Genomic DNA, 13,184 nt, shown 5'->3' on the forward strand with positions numbered 1-13,184 from the left:
TAGAAATGTATGCACCTTACTTTATGCTAGAAAACATTTATTATGAACAATTTAATTATCTCATCTGCCTATGTCACACCCAGCAAGTGGTGAAGGGTGATGCTGTAATGAGAATCAAGTGGTGTCCCATTTCTTAGTGGCTTCTTCTTCTTGGCCCTAGGTTTTAAGGCATAAGGGAAGGGGTAAGACAAAGAGGAAGTGCTAAAGGGTAGAATTTGGATTCAGTCTCAGTCAAGCTCCAAATCCCCCAACAAAAATTGCATTGCTTCGAGAGAAAACAGCCAAAAAAAGCCCCAAAAAAGTGGAGCTCACTGGGAGTGAAAAGAAGTGTTATTACTACTGGAGTCAGTAATACAGTACTTCAAAATTGAATGGAAGAGTCAACCATTTTCCGTTCTGCAGAAGAAGCCAAATCTACGGTTATCCTGATTCAACTTTTTCACTTTTGATATGATACTGATATTACAGCCTTGAGCATCGGTTGATAGTGATATAGAGCTACCCTTGTATATATCAGCACAAATTGCATACTTTTATTCTGGACTACAAAGCGCATTATTAGCCACACCTACTGAAATTAAAGAGAAAAAAAAATTGTAAATACAGGTATACTACAGGCTGCCACCACCTTATTGCGGTGGAGTTTGCGTCTCCCAATGAGCCTAGGACCTAAGTTGTTGGGGGCCCATGACAAACAGGTCCTAGTGGAGGAACCAGACAAAGCGTGGCTCAACAGACCCCATTGAAGAGACACAAAGTTGGACCAAGATTTCCCGTGCCCAGACGCGGGTCACCGGGGCACCCCACTGGAGCCAGGCCTGGAGGGGGGTCACGATGGTGAACATCTGGTGGCCGGGCCTGAACCCATGGTAAATGGTAAGTGGGCACAGTCCGAAGATGTAAAATGGATCCCACCTCCCATGAGTGGTGAGCTCATGGGAGGGTGCAGAGTGAGCTGGGTGGCTGCCGAAAGTGGGAAGCATTGGTTGCAGAAACTTGTCCTTGGCACGTGGAATGTCACCTCTCTGGTGGGTAAGGAGCCTGTGCTGGTGTGTGAGGTGGAGAAGTTCCGGCTAGATATAGTCGGACTCACCACGACGCACAGCAAGGGCTCTGGAACCAGTCTTCTCAATAAGGGCTGGACTTTATTCCACTCTGGCGTTGCCAGTAGTCAGAGGCTACAGGCAGGGGTAGCAATTATTTTTGTCCCCCGGCTTAGGGTCTGTACATTGGATTTTAACCCGAACGAGAGGGTCCCTTTGCCTTCGGGTGGAGGACGGGTCCTGACTGTTGTTTGTGCTTATGCGTGGAACAGCAGTTCAGAATACCCGCCCTTTTTGAAGTCCTGAGGGGGAGTACTGGCGAGTGCTCCCTTGGGGGATTCCCTCGTTCTGTTGGGGGACTTCAATGCTTACGTTGGCAGTGACAGTGAGACCTGGAGAGGCGTGATTGGGAGAAACGGCACCTCGGGTCTTGTTCATCAGTGAGGGAAGGATTGAACGCGAGATCGACCGGCGGACTGGTGGTGCGTCTGCAGTGATGCGGACTCTGCATCGGTCCGTTGTGGTGAAGAGGGAGCCGAAAAGCAAAGCTCTCAATTTACCAGTCAATCTACATTGCTACCCTCACCTATGGTCATGAGCTTTGGGTAGTGATCAAAAGATAAGATTGCGGGTTCAAGCGGCCGAAATGAGTTTTCTCCATAAGGTGGCTGGGCTCTCCCTATGGGATAAGGGGAGAAGCACGGCATCCGGGAGAAGCTTGGAGTAGAACCACTGCTCCTCCACATTGAGATGAGCGAGAGCATCTGGGCATCTGGTCAGCATGCCTCCCGGACACCTCCCATGCCTTCCGGAGGCATTCCTAATTAGGCGTTCCTAATTCCAGTCCATTGTTGAGCAGGTCCTTACTACATTGATATAAAATGTCAAATGTTATTGAATGTAATTTTTCTAACTGCATGGTTCTCTCTTTGTGGGTTGTAGCCTCCATTTCCCTTGTTGTCATGGTAATATGAGCTTTAATATGTATCCAGATCATTGATATCTTTGACAACAACCACTCTTGCCTCTAGTGGTCCTCCATTTTGCTTGATGTAGATTTTGCTGTTAGCTCTCCAAGTGCTTTGCCTTTCACAAATATTGTTAGATATTATTATAATCCGTTGTTGCAGTAAAAGCAATTGTTTCTAAAAAAAAAAAAAACATCTTTCTTTTGTTGTTGTCTGGATTTATATCAATGTCTTACCCGATCGTTTGTGGTCTGGGTGATCTTTTATAGCAATCACTCTGGCCTCTTCTGGTCCTCCGTTTGGCTTGATGTAAATTTTGTAGTTGGCGCAGCAAACTTTTCCTGCTTCGTGAAATATTGTTCTTTCTTGGCAATATCAGCGTTGCGTTTTGTCAGGTGCTCATTCATGTAGACGTTTGTACCTTTCAGCAGTGCAGTTTTGAATTCACTGTTGGTGAACTAAACGATGATGACAGGTGTGGTGTTGTTTCTGCCATACAGTGGGATGCAAGTATCGATGGTTTTGATATCTACATCCACCTCCCTTGATTGTAGGACGTTTTGTTTGCTTTGTTGAAGGAACATTCATTCCATCTGGTTCTCCTCTCTTTTGGACTGCCCTGTCTTTTGTTCTGGGTGTAATTCGGAACCCTGTGAGGGTCACATCATTCATTCGTGCATTCTGATCCAGCTCATCAATTATATTTTTCATTTGCTCAGTGATATTTCCCTTTGCTTCTTTCTCTTCCTCAAGAATGGTGCGCAAGACAACATTATCTTGCAAAAGTGCCTTGATGTTATCCTTTAAAACCTCGATATCATTGCATAATGGTCTATTTTCTTCCAAAGGGTTTTTAACCTCCTTAGGAGCAGCGCGCAAGGCAGCATTATCGTATTATAATACCTTTATATCTTCTCTTAAAGCCTTGGTATGCTTGCTTAGTGCTCTATTTTCCTCCCTAAGGTTTATGACTTCATCATGGGTCCCCTTGAGCATTCCACAGTGTCGTTCTGCAAATGTGCAAATTCAGTGTATGATAGCAGACACTTAAATCTGTGCTGTTTGTGCTGCAGAGTCTGGAATGGGCAGCTTGTATCAGAGTGCTTATATCGGAGATTTTAGATGCAGGTTGATTTAATCCAATCGTTTTGGGTTTTTTTTGCTGAAATTGGACCGATACATACGATATCATTAACAGACTGGGACACCCCGAGCCAAATCCCAGCAACAACCAATCATATGAACGTAGATGCAGCTTACACCAATTGACAGTGAATTAATAGGGAAATACGAGCACATGATAGGAAAAAGATATAGTAGCTAAATGTGAAAATGAAATTCTTTCATTTTGCGTTTACACCAGGCTGTCAGTGTGTAATAGCAAGCTATACCGCCATTTGTAGTAAAGAGCCATTTAGAACTAATGGTGCAGACGCCTACGCAGCATTTGCTCCAAAAGCTCTTGAATAATGTCAAGAAATACCCGCATTTTGAAAATGTTGCAGCTTACAGTTATGGAGCCAGACCTCACAACCAACTGAGATTCATGGAAGCATATTTCACCCATCCATTATATACACTTAATGACTAATCCAAGATCACCTCTCCCACAACCAGAAACCTTGATGTGACAAGTAAGGAGAAGACTTCCATCAAAGACTGACTGCTGATAGTTAGGAATTGGCAATTAATGTTGACGTCAAAGTGTCAATCTATACTGATTTCCACTGAGCCACCAGGCAATCTAAAACACTTACTGAAGGAGAGAGTGCTGAGAGAGGTAGCGTGAAGAGTGGGGCAGAAAGAGATGAGGGAAAGGTTGAAGGCGAGATCAGAAACAATTGCACTACATGGTATCGCTCTCATTGTCAAAGGCCTCACTGAATAATTTAGTCGAGCTGGATAGAAAATGCAAAAAGGAGGCCAAAAAGAGGAAGATGGGGGGTATTGCTACTATGACGGCACCACCAGGATAAAACGTCTGTGTGTATGAGGAGTACACATGCTGTTGGCAGTGTAAATTTTACATTGGTGTTAGGGATGGGGGAATCGCTCTTTGAATGATCTCTCTTAAACTCCTGTTTCAATGCTAGTGTTGTATAGAGCAGAATAATAGAGTAGAGGTTCATGCAGATGGAGCTCAACTTCCCATTGTGTCATGTTTTTGCAAATTTGTCAAGGCTGAATCTTGCCTCCACTGGTTGCAGCCAAGTAGTGCACTTAATTTTGCCTCATTTGACTAAGACACCTTAATCCACACCTCGTACACAACTGTCAGTATTGATAACAACCAGTTAAACAGTATTACTCAGGACTACATTGTGAACATCAGTGAATATACATGTACGTATATATACGTTTCTAACTAGATCAGTAGTCGCCAACAAGCAGCTCCAGATCTGCATGCAGCTCTCCAGCCCCCTTGTTGTGGCTCCAACGCCGCGCTCTGTGATTTTTTTTTTTTTTTTTAACATCGAAGCGGAGGAACTGTGCGTTATCAAACATTAAAAAAAAAAATAGTGTGAAATATCCGACTCACTGCAAGTCCGTGAATGCATCTACACTGTGTTCTGGCTGCTGATTGGTTGAGCAAGGGAAGGTGGTGGAGGGCCAGTGTGATAATGTCACACAAAAGAGATGTCTTGAGTGTGCTACCCCTGCAGTAAGCTATCCATAACTATGAATTTGTCCCTAAAAGAAAAATGTCGGTAGAAAAAGGAGTTTAATTCTGAATGGATATATTTGTTTGCCGTCACTGCCAATGACGCTGGCTTACCCACCCCTGTGCTTGATACGTGGCGAGAAAGTACCCAACTGCAGATGGGCGTAAGGGACTGATTTCGGAAGTACTACGGAAGGTTGAGCAGAGCAAACATACTTTCAAGAAGTGGATGAAAGCACTGCACACAACTACAGCAGCTAGTGTTGTAGCTGACTCGCTGCATTGGAGAGTGTAAGGACTGGAGGAGGAAGCCATTCACAGACGGAGAATACATGAAAGAATCGTCCATAAATATATCACAGCATCTATTCTCTGAATTAAAAAATAAACAAGAAATTATTCAGAAAATGAAAGAAATGCTCCTCACTGCAAAGGCAGTCAAGGACAGGACCAATAGAATGGCAACAAACATCTCAAGTTGGAAAATTGATGACATTAATTCAGTGCAAACATATTGAATTGCCTGTGATGAATCAAGTGATGAAAATGATATTGAGCAAACAGTACTGATATGTAGATACGTGAACTCTGATGAACTTTTTTGTGTTAAAGTTGGCATCATTTTCTATAGCCTATATAGTTCAGTGTTTAAATTATTTCAAAGTAAGCCTACACATGCACTCTGCACTTCTGTTAGTTGAATTCTGTTGTTGTAATAGGTACAATTTTCAAAAGAATACAACTTTAAAAAGTTTATAAGCTGTGTCATGTTTTGCAGACCATTTTTCTCTGCTTGAAAAGGAGGCAAAATGGCTCTTTTGATGCCAAAGGTTGCCAACCCCTGCCCTGAACTAGATGAATGGCAAGCTGTAATGTCATTCATTCCAAATATTCCTAATGACTGCATTTCAAGTCTATCAAAAATAGTACGCAGCCGGGCCTCTCCTTTCGGCGTTAATGTCAAGCCATAGAAAAATAGCTGAGCAACGGAGAAACACAAAGTGAAAGATAAACTGCGCACTCTGGCCTCTTCACGTCCAAGATCTTGTGTGTGTAAATTGTGGAAAAAGAGGAGTGTGATTTGCCTCGCCTGTCAACAGACAAGCATTTAAGACCAGATCCAATTCCCGGGAGAAGGAGATAGATTGGCGTGCACACATAAATACATACATACATACATACACATATACAGTATATATATATATATATATATATATATATATATATATATATATATATATGTTTATTTATTTATTTATTTATTTTTTATTAATTTTGTAAAAAGGCAAAAGAATGTCAGACATATGTAAAGAGACAGCTTTGTGTAATTATTAGTTGTTAATATCAACAGTTAACCTTTTTGAATTACACTACACCTCTTGCTCTATTTTACTCATTTTGTATATATTTTCAAAAAAATTGTTGTACAATTTGCCATGGACAAAAAAAAACAAACAAAAAAAAAAAAACGAGCCAAGGCTCACAAATGGCCCAAAGGCGTTCAACATCTCCGTGAAAGCGCATGACATGAAGTGAACAATGGTAATTGAAGAGAGAAGGGAGTGGTATTGCATAGGGATGAGCGAGTACACCACTACCTGTGTCTGTATCTGTATCTGTTCACCCATCTAAATTATCTGTATTCGTATCTGTACTCGGAGTGGACGGGCATAAAGCGGAAGTGGCCGTGGTTTTACCGGAAAAGGGTGGGGCTTAAATCAGTACATTATTTTAAGTCTGAAATTGACATGGATTGATCAGAAGTTGCTATATTTATAGTTTATTATTCAGCTATATGTGTACTGTGTATGTGTGTAAGTGATCTGTAAGACATGATATGTGTGAAGTTGGTGATTCATGCAAACATCCAGTGATGGCAAATAGGGAAATCATCCAAAATAGAGGCGAGCTGAGGAAAACGTACAAACAAACATCCGGAGTGGAAGCAGTGACCAATGCGACACAAGTCGTTTTCAACTCTGTCTTGCCAACTGCACCGCATACGTCAGGAAACAAGTTTAACAACTAACTTTCAATATTATACAAACTGAAACAGAGGCGAGCTGAGGAAAACTGAGTACTGAGCTGGAGTTTAGCCAAGCAAGCACAGAGCGCTCGTCTGTCACTATTTGTGTGAAAGAGTGAGGCACGGCTCCTCTGGCCGCAGCCTGCAGCAAGTCTGTCTAGGGGTTGTTTCTTTTTATTTGACTGGCCAATCACAGTGCGTGAAGAGTGAATACAGAAGTAGTTACTCAATGAGGATTTTCCTTCAGTCATGGTAATGACGAGCTGTACTTGTTTCATGCTCTTACTCAGCAAAAATGCATTATCCGTAACGGATACTGGTATAAAATGAGTACCCGGCTCAGCCCTATTATTGCAGATAGAACAAATTGATGCGTTACAACAGTCAATAGACCCAAAATCAGAGGAGACGGTTTTTGCACCCTATCCACCCTCTGAATGAGTCGTAATTAAAAATGTTAAGACAAAACACATTTTTATACTTTTACAATTATAGTTTTACATGCTTGCAACAATTGGAAATACATATAAATGACGGATTAAATAAATTAACATGTAAGATTACTTTTACCACGATAGAAGACGTGACTGTTCCCAAAGACACAATGTGGCAGCGAGATCAACCACCACCATCTTGCTGGTTTCAGTCATGTCAAGACTAATGTCTTCAATAAAGCTACATGTAACCTTAAAAGTTCATTTATCCCTTTCATTCATCATTTATATGTATTTCGGTGATTCTCCTACAAGGGTACCAGCGACAGTGCAGTTACTTCGAGGGGCATGACGCACAGACTACAGTGATTTGAAGCCATAGCCGTGTGAACATATGCTGCAAACATATTGAATAAACAGGAGAAACAGTGTTGAATAATTTCTTTGTGTTGTGTATAAATTTCAGACCGTTAGCACATCGGCATTTTGTGCCATGAAAAACTTTGTCACAATACCAAAAAATCCATAATTCCAAATGGTGGAACTTAGTTTTGGCAGCTGTGATTTCCGAAGCATAACCATTGTGCACCAAACGCATTTTGCTGCATCCAAAACATCCAAAACTTTGACTAAACTCAGACAAAACATTACACCTTATTAAACGCAAACAGCGCATTCCACACACAATGTTGCTAAAAGTGATATGAGGAAGTGTATATGCAAATAAGTTGGCATCTACACTGACGCACAATATGAACTTCAGAGTATGTGCGTGTTTTTTCTCCGGTTGTTTCGTCAAAATTCAGACAATAACGAAAGTGATGCTGCTTCAAAACCGATTCGGGTTTCTACTGATCTATTTTTTTTAAATCAACACAGGCAGGCATAGCCGAGTACAGCTATTTGGGGCTTGTGTCAATGACTGTCACTATGCAATACGTATCCGGAACGCAACCGGTTCAACTGGGTTCTACGCATGTGCAGGCCTATTTTTCGCCAGTCACATGTCAGGTATGGGTAATCTATGGTATCCGTCAATCTATTTTACGGCACAAGCAATATACGTCCCTCCTTCACTCCCAAAAACGTTATTAAGATAGATAACAATTTGAGAAATTACAACATAATCAATCATTTCCGGGTACGTATTGCGTAGTGACAATGACGATGGCTCTAAATAGCATTAGCTCTCGCTAGCGTTACTACCGGGAAATATTTTCAACACACACATAACATACGTTACATTATAGAAATCTGATTTATCTTATTTATTATGTATTGTGCAAAACTAGGAACAGGAACAACATCAAATTAAAAGCACTCAATGAATACACAGCCACCATCTGCCAATACAGGCCTACAGGACAGAGAGGTAAATATGTACATTAGCCCTCAATAAGGTCATCAAATATGACTTTTATGCATTCCCGTATAGTATTAGCATTTAGGACCAAATATGAGGTGAAAGAAAAAAACGAAAAATACAGTAAAGTAGTCTTATCTGTGCATCGTGGAAATGCATTGCAAAGTTAAATGGTGCATTCAAGGACCGTTGAACAAAGTGGAACAGGTCTCCGCTTGCATTAAACATGCAAACATTGTGGAATTTCTAACTATAAATTCTTTTTTTTTAATAGAACAATGGCCCATATATCTAAAATTTGCATCCCTTTACGTAAACATGTATGTAGTTATTTACAAATTATTTCATTTTTAATTTTTGTGTGTTTTTTTTTTTTAAATCATTGCACATGAATGTTTCCCGTGGCCTGTTGTTGGGGAATCCTGCCTTATAGCATGCTTGGGGCTATGATGTGCTCTTTTACACAATTGAAAATACTGTAAGAATGACACTTTTATACAATTGGTTCCTTTATTTTATAATGTAAGATTAACGTCTACATCGACAAATGCAATCGTTGAATCATATCAAATGAAATTGTATCGTTTGTACACTGTATCAAATTGTTCTGTTTTTTGTGTACTTGTGTATCTGAATGCCTTTACCACAAAGGGATTTACATCCCTACTCCCTATGAGGTGAAAGAAAAAGGGTAAAAATACAGTATAGGAGTCCATCTGTACAACGTGGGACAACTGTTGAAGGTGCATTCAAGGACCGTTGAAAAAAGTGTGACAAAACACAGCTCGCTTTAAACATGCAAAAACTGAGGGATTTCTAAATGTATATTATTTTTTTAAATAAAATAATGGCCTATAGTTACAAAATCTCTATTTCTTTGCATAAAATGTGATGTAGTTATCATAGTTTAGTATCAAATTGTTTACCACAAAGAGATTTACTTCCCTACTTATTGTAAATAAAAATTTCTATCTGTGATTAATTGCAATTAACTATGAGTTAACTATGGACCAAATGTGAATAATCACAATTAAATAGTTTAATCCATTGACAGCCCTAATAAATATGTGTTTTGTGTTAACATTTGTGGCTTAATTGGACAGATTAATTGGATTTACATGATTTCCTGTGGAAAAAATTGATTCGGTTAACGTCCGTTTCGGTTAAAGTCAGACCTTCTAGAATGAATAAATGACGCTAACCAAGGTCCAACTCTACTACAAGCAGACCAGCCTTAACCGTCAGTGTCGCCGGCTCGAGGATGTTTTTCGTCAATTTTCAATTTGGAATTTGAGACCAGCAAAATGCAACAAAACACGCATCTGAGAGTAGCGAGGCGTATCCAAGGGTCAAAATGTGTGCCATGTTGTCAGGTCTGCTTACTATACATTTTATATGTACTCACCTTGATCAACTTGGAATCATGATTTTATTCATTTAACAATTTTTTTTACAACAGTACCTTTAACAACAAATGTCCCTGTTTAATGACTCGAGATAGACCTGTGCCTCTTAAAACACTTAGTAAGAGCCAGAAGTGACTGCAGTTTTAGTCGTCTCATAGCTACAATAGAGCTGACAGTCCCATTTGTGTGGTGTGGAGGAAGGTCACAGTTAATAGACCACAACCATCGAAAACAACAAGTGAACATCTGGAGACATCAAAACGGAATGCTCCCATGCTTCTGCTTAAGAGCGCTGTGAGAACAGTATCAACCTAGGCCACCATTTAAGACTTTCACGAAAGCTCCTTTTCACTTTAGAGGTTCCACTGTATTGTTTGAATGGTCAAATGCTAAATGTCTATTTTCATCATATTCTTCCGAGCGTGTCTTCTGTTTATGATTATACTTGGTGAGTTAGGGCGTACTCACCAACATGAGGCCATTCGTACCATGCTGGACTGAGTGACACGTCTTTATTATACACACAAACGTAGCCGTGGGTGAGCGAATGTGCCATGGGTTGAATTAATTAGAGTTTCTGTATTTTATTTCTATGACGAAATATGTCAGTTATTAAGAACTGGCGAGGAGCCAACACACCGCAGTCATTCTATGACTCGGCTATGTTGCGTGCATCCGTACCTATGTCCATGCAATCATGCCGTGCCATGGCCTACCTCTTCCAGTAGTGCACGATCAGAGATCAGAGCACTCACACTAGCCAAACGTGGCGGATTTTATGTGTGAAGTTATCCCAGGCATGGTACAATTGGCTTAGAGGGAGTACACTCTTTAGGTTTGTTGTGTCTCTACCTCAGTCATCCATGTCAGATCATTTGTTTCACCTGGTCCTGTCAGCTTGCCCTCTGCCACCTGTGTCACCCAATCAGTACAAAGTCTGCTGATGTTCTATCCTGCTGTGTTTCATTTCTGTAATGAGTTTACTTGTTTACAAGCTCCTCAGCATCTGTTTAGCCCCTACTGATTTTTGCTATTTGTATGTTCTTTGTCATAAATTTTTTTTTTATGTGTGTTTTGTTCCTGCCTGCTGAGTTATTCAGTTTTCTGCCTGCCTTGAGCTGCTTGAGTGCATTTGGGTCCAGCAGCCCCCTGCGACAGGCATTGAGCTGATGATATTTGCAAAAAGACTAAGACTATTGGCGTCTTTATTCAAGGTATGGGTTGGCTTTCATGTCGTGTTTGTCAACACAACGCTCTACAACCCCACGACGCATTACAAATATTTTGATTTGAATGACAGACGAGCTTGCTTTGGGGGACAACCGTATGCACTGTGGCAAAACTGGGCTGATGTGAGTGTCATGTTGTTGCTATTGGATATATTTTTTCATGTCACGTTATGGAAAAGAGGATTGTGGAAAACTACAGAAATGGGGAGATAAAACTACTACAGTGGATTTAATGAGAAACCTTTTTGTGATTAGTTGCTGCCTGTTGGTGCTACAGGCGTGTTTACTGAAGAGCAAGAACATCTGATGTAATGTACAGCGACATTTCATTTTGGGAGGGCGGAAACTTGATATTGTTAGTAGCATGCTCAGAAGCTTGCATTTCAAACTTCACGGTGATAATACTTGCTACACACAAATGCCAACTGAAGTCTGGGTAATACATCCACTACGTACTACTTCAATATCAAAGATGTGTTTGTGCTTCAAAATTTATCTCGTAATTGTCTACAAAATACTCAGTCATCCAAGTATATACATGCATGAGGTAATTCCAGTCATATTAGATACTAGGGATGTGAACGACAAACTGATGCGACCGGATATCCGGTTTGAGCAGGCAACGATTTCGATGCCCGGAGGAAACCTCCTGTATCGATAATAATCAGCCATAAATCTTCAGATTAATCGATTGTGGAGACATGCAAAAAGATTCATTCATTCAGCTAGCCTTTTTGTTCTGTGTCTCAACAATATATACCTTTGACATGTTATTCTGTTAACTTTATTTTTTACCAGTGCCTTACAGCATGCTTCGGGATGTGATGTGCTCTTTTAAACATTTAGAAATACTGTTAGGATGCCACTTTCATATCATTGGCATCTTTATTTTATAATGTAAGAGTAATGTCTACAGCAACAAACATGAACCACAGAATTAAATCAAATCTAATCGTATCGTTTGTACACTGCATCGAATCGTAATGAATCGTTCTGTTTTTAAAAATATAGTTTTTTAATCGTACCGTTACCTTTGTATCTAGATTGGAATCGAATGGTCTATCACAAAGAGATTTACATCCCTATTAGATACATGCTTATACTGTATGCTCGGACAAAGAACACTAATGGCTTACATACTGTATGTGCTGACTGCTGACAGTATTCATGAGTCACTTTGACTGAGTGTATGCAGCCCATTTATGCAAGGGTGAGCGCACAAACTGTAATCTCACAGTTACTGAGAGCCTGGCTAATTATGATAAGTATTTTTCCTCCTAATCTGCAGTGGCAGAAACACTATGTGAAGTTATAAGTATATATATATTTTTTAAATTGCAGTTCATTGCATTTGCTTTAAATGTATTCAGTTAATCTAATCGGTCAAATCTGGGGCACAATATGTTTGAGACAGTTTTATATCAAGAAATTTAGCAGCGCTGCAGTTGTTGTCATTTTTTTTCACCCGAAAGAGTTTTTGCATTCTTCCAAAAGCTGAATTGCAAGATGTGAAAAAAAGAAAAAAATGATAAGTCATGCTGAATGGAGTTCGGTAAGATGCATAAAACTAGAACATACAGTGCATGTTTAATCATTGTCCTTAAATATTTATCGCAGTTAAGTTGGCATGCATATCCCCAGAACAGCTGGGTGCCAAATGTACACAATGTACACATTCAAGAGTAAAAGTCTTTAGAGCAAATACACATAATGCACACGGAACCTTTTACAAGTAATGTACAGTACCTTGTATGTGTAATGCATCTAAATGATGGCACACAATGTAAATGGATGCTGACTCATATCTGTTAAGACATTACCAAAACCTTCTCTCCAGCCACATTTTATTTCATCAGCAATTGCATACTTTTGCTGTCTGTGTGGTAAGTATACTGTACAGTATGTTGCATTGGGTCCCCTATGAAGCACACATGGGTTAATGTGTTGTGAAGGCAAAGAAACGTTTTCTACACACAGCAAGACACCTGGGCTTTGCCATTAAAAGTGCTTCTTTTCATCTCCTCTGATGAGTCTACTCATTGATGTAGTAATA

At 40.1% G+C, this 13,184-nt stretch overlaps 1 protein-coding gene across 2 annotated transcripts in view; it reads right to left on the reverse strand.

Annotated features, from left to right (window-relative positions):
* ajap1 (adherens junctions associated protein 1) overlaps positions 1-13,184 on the reverse strand; it is an 82,033-nt gene that overhangs the window by 22,328 nt on the left and 46,521 nt on the right. The window lies entirely within an intron of this gene.

The sequence above is a fragment of the Dunckerocampus dactyliophorus genome, chromosome 1, assembly GCF_027744805.1.
Source record: "Dunckerocampus dactyliophorus isolate RoL2022-P2 chromosome 1, RoL_Ddac_1.1, whole genome shotgun sequence".
NCBI lineage: Eukaryota > Metazoa > Chordata > Actinopteri > Syngnathiformes > Syngnathidae > Dunckerocampus > Dunckerocampus dactyliophorus.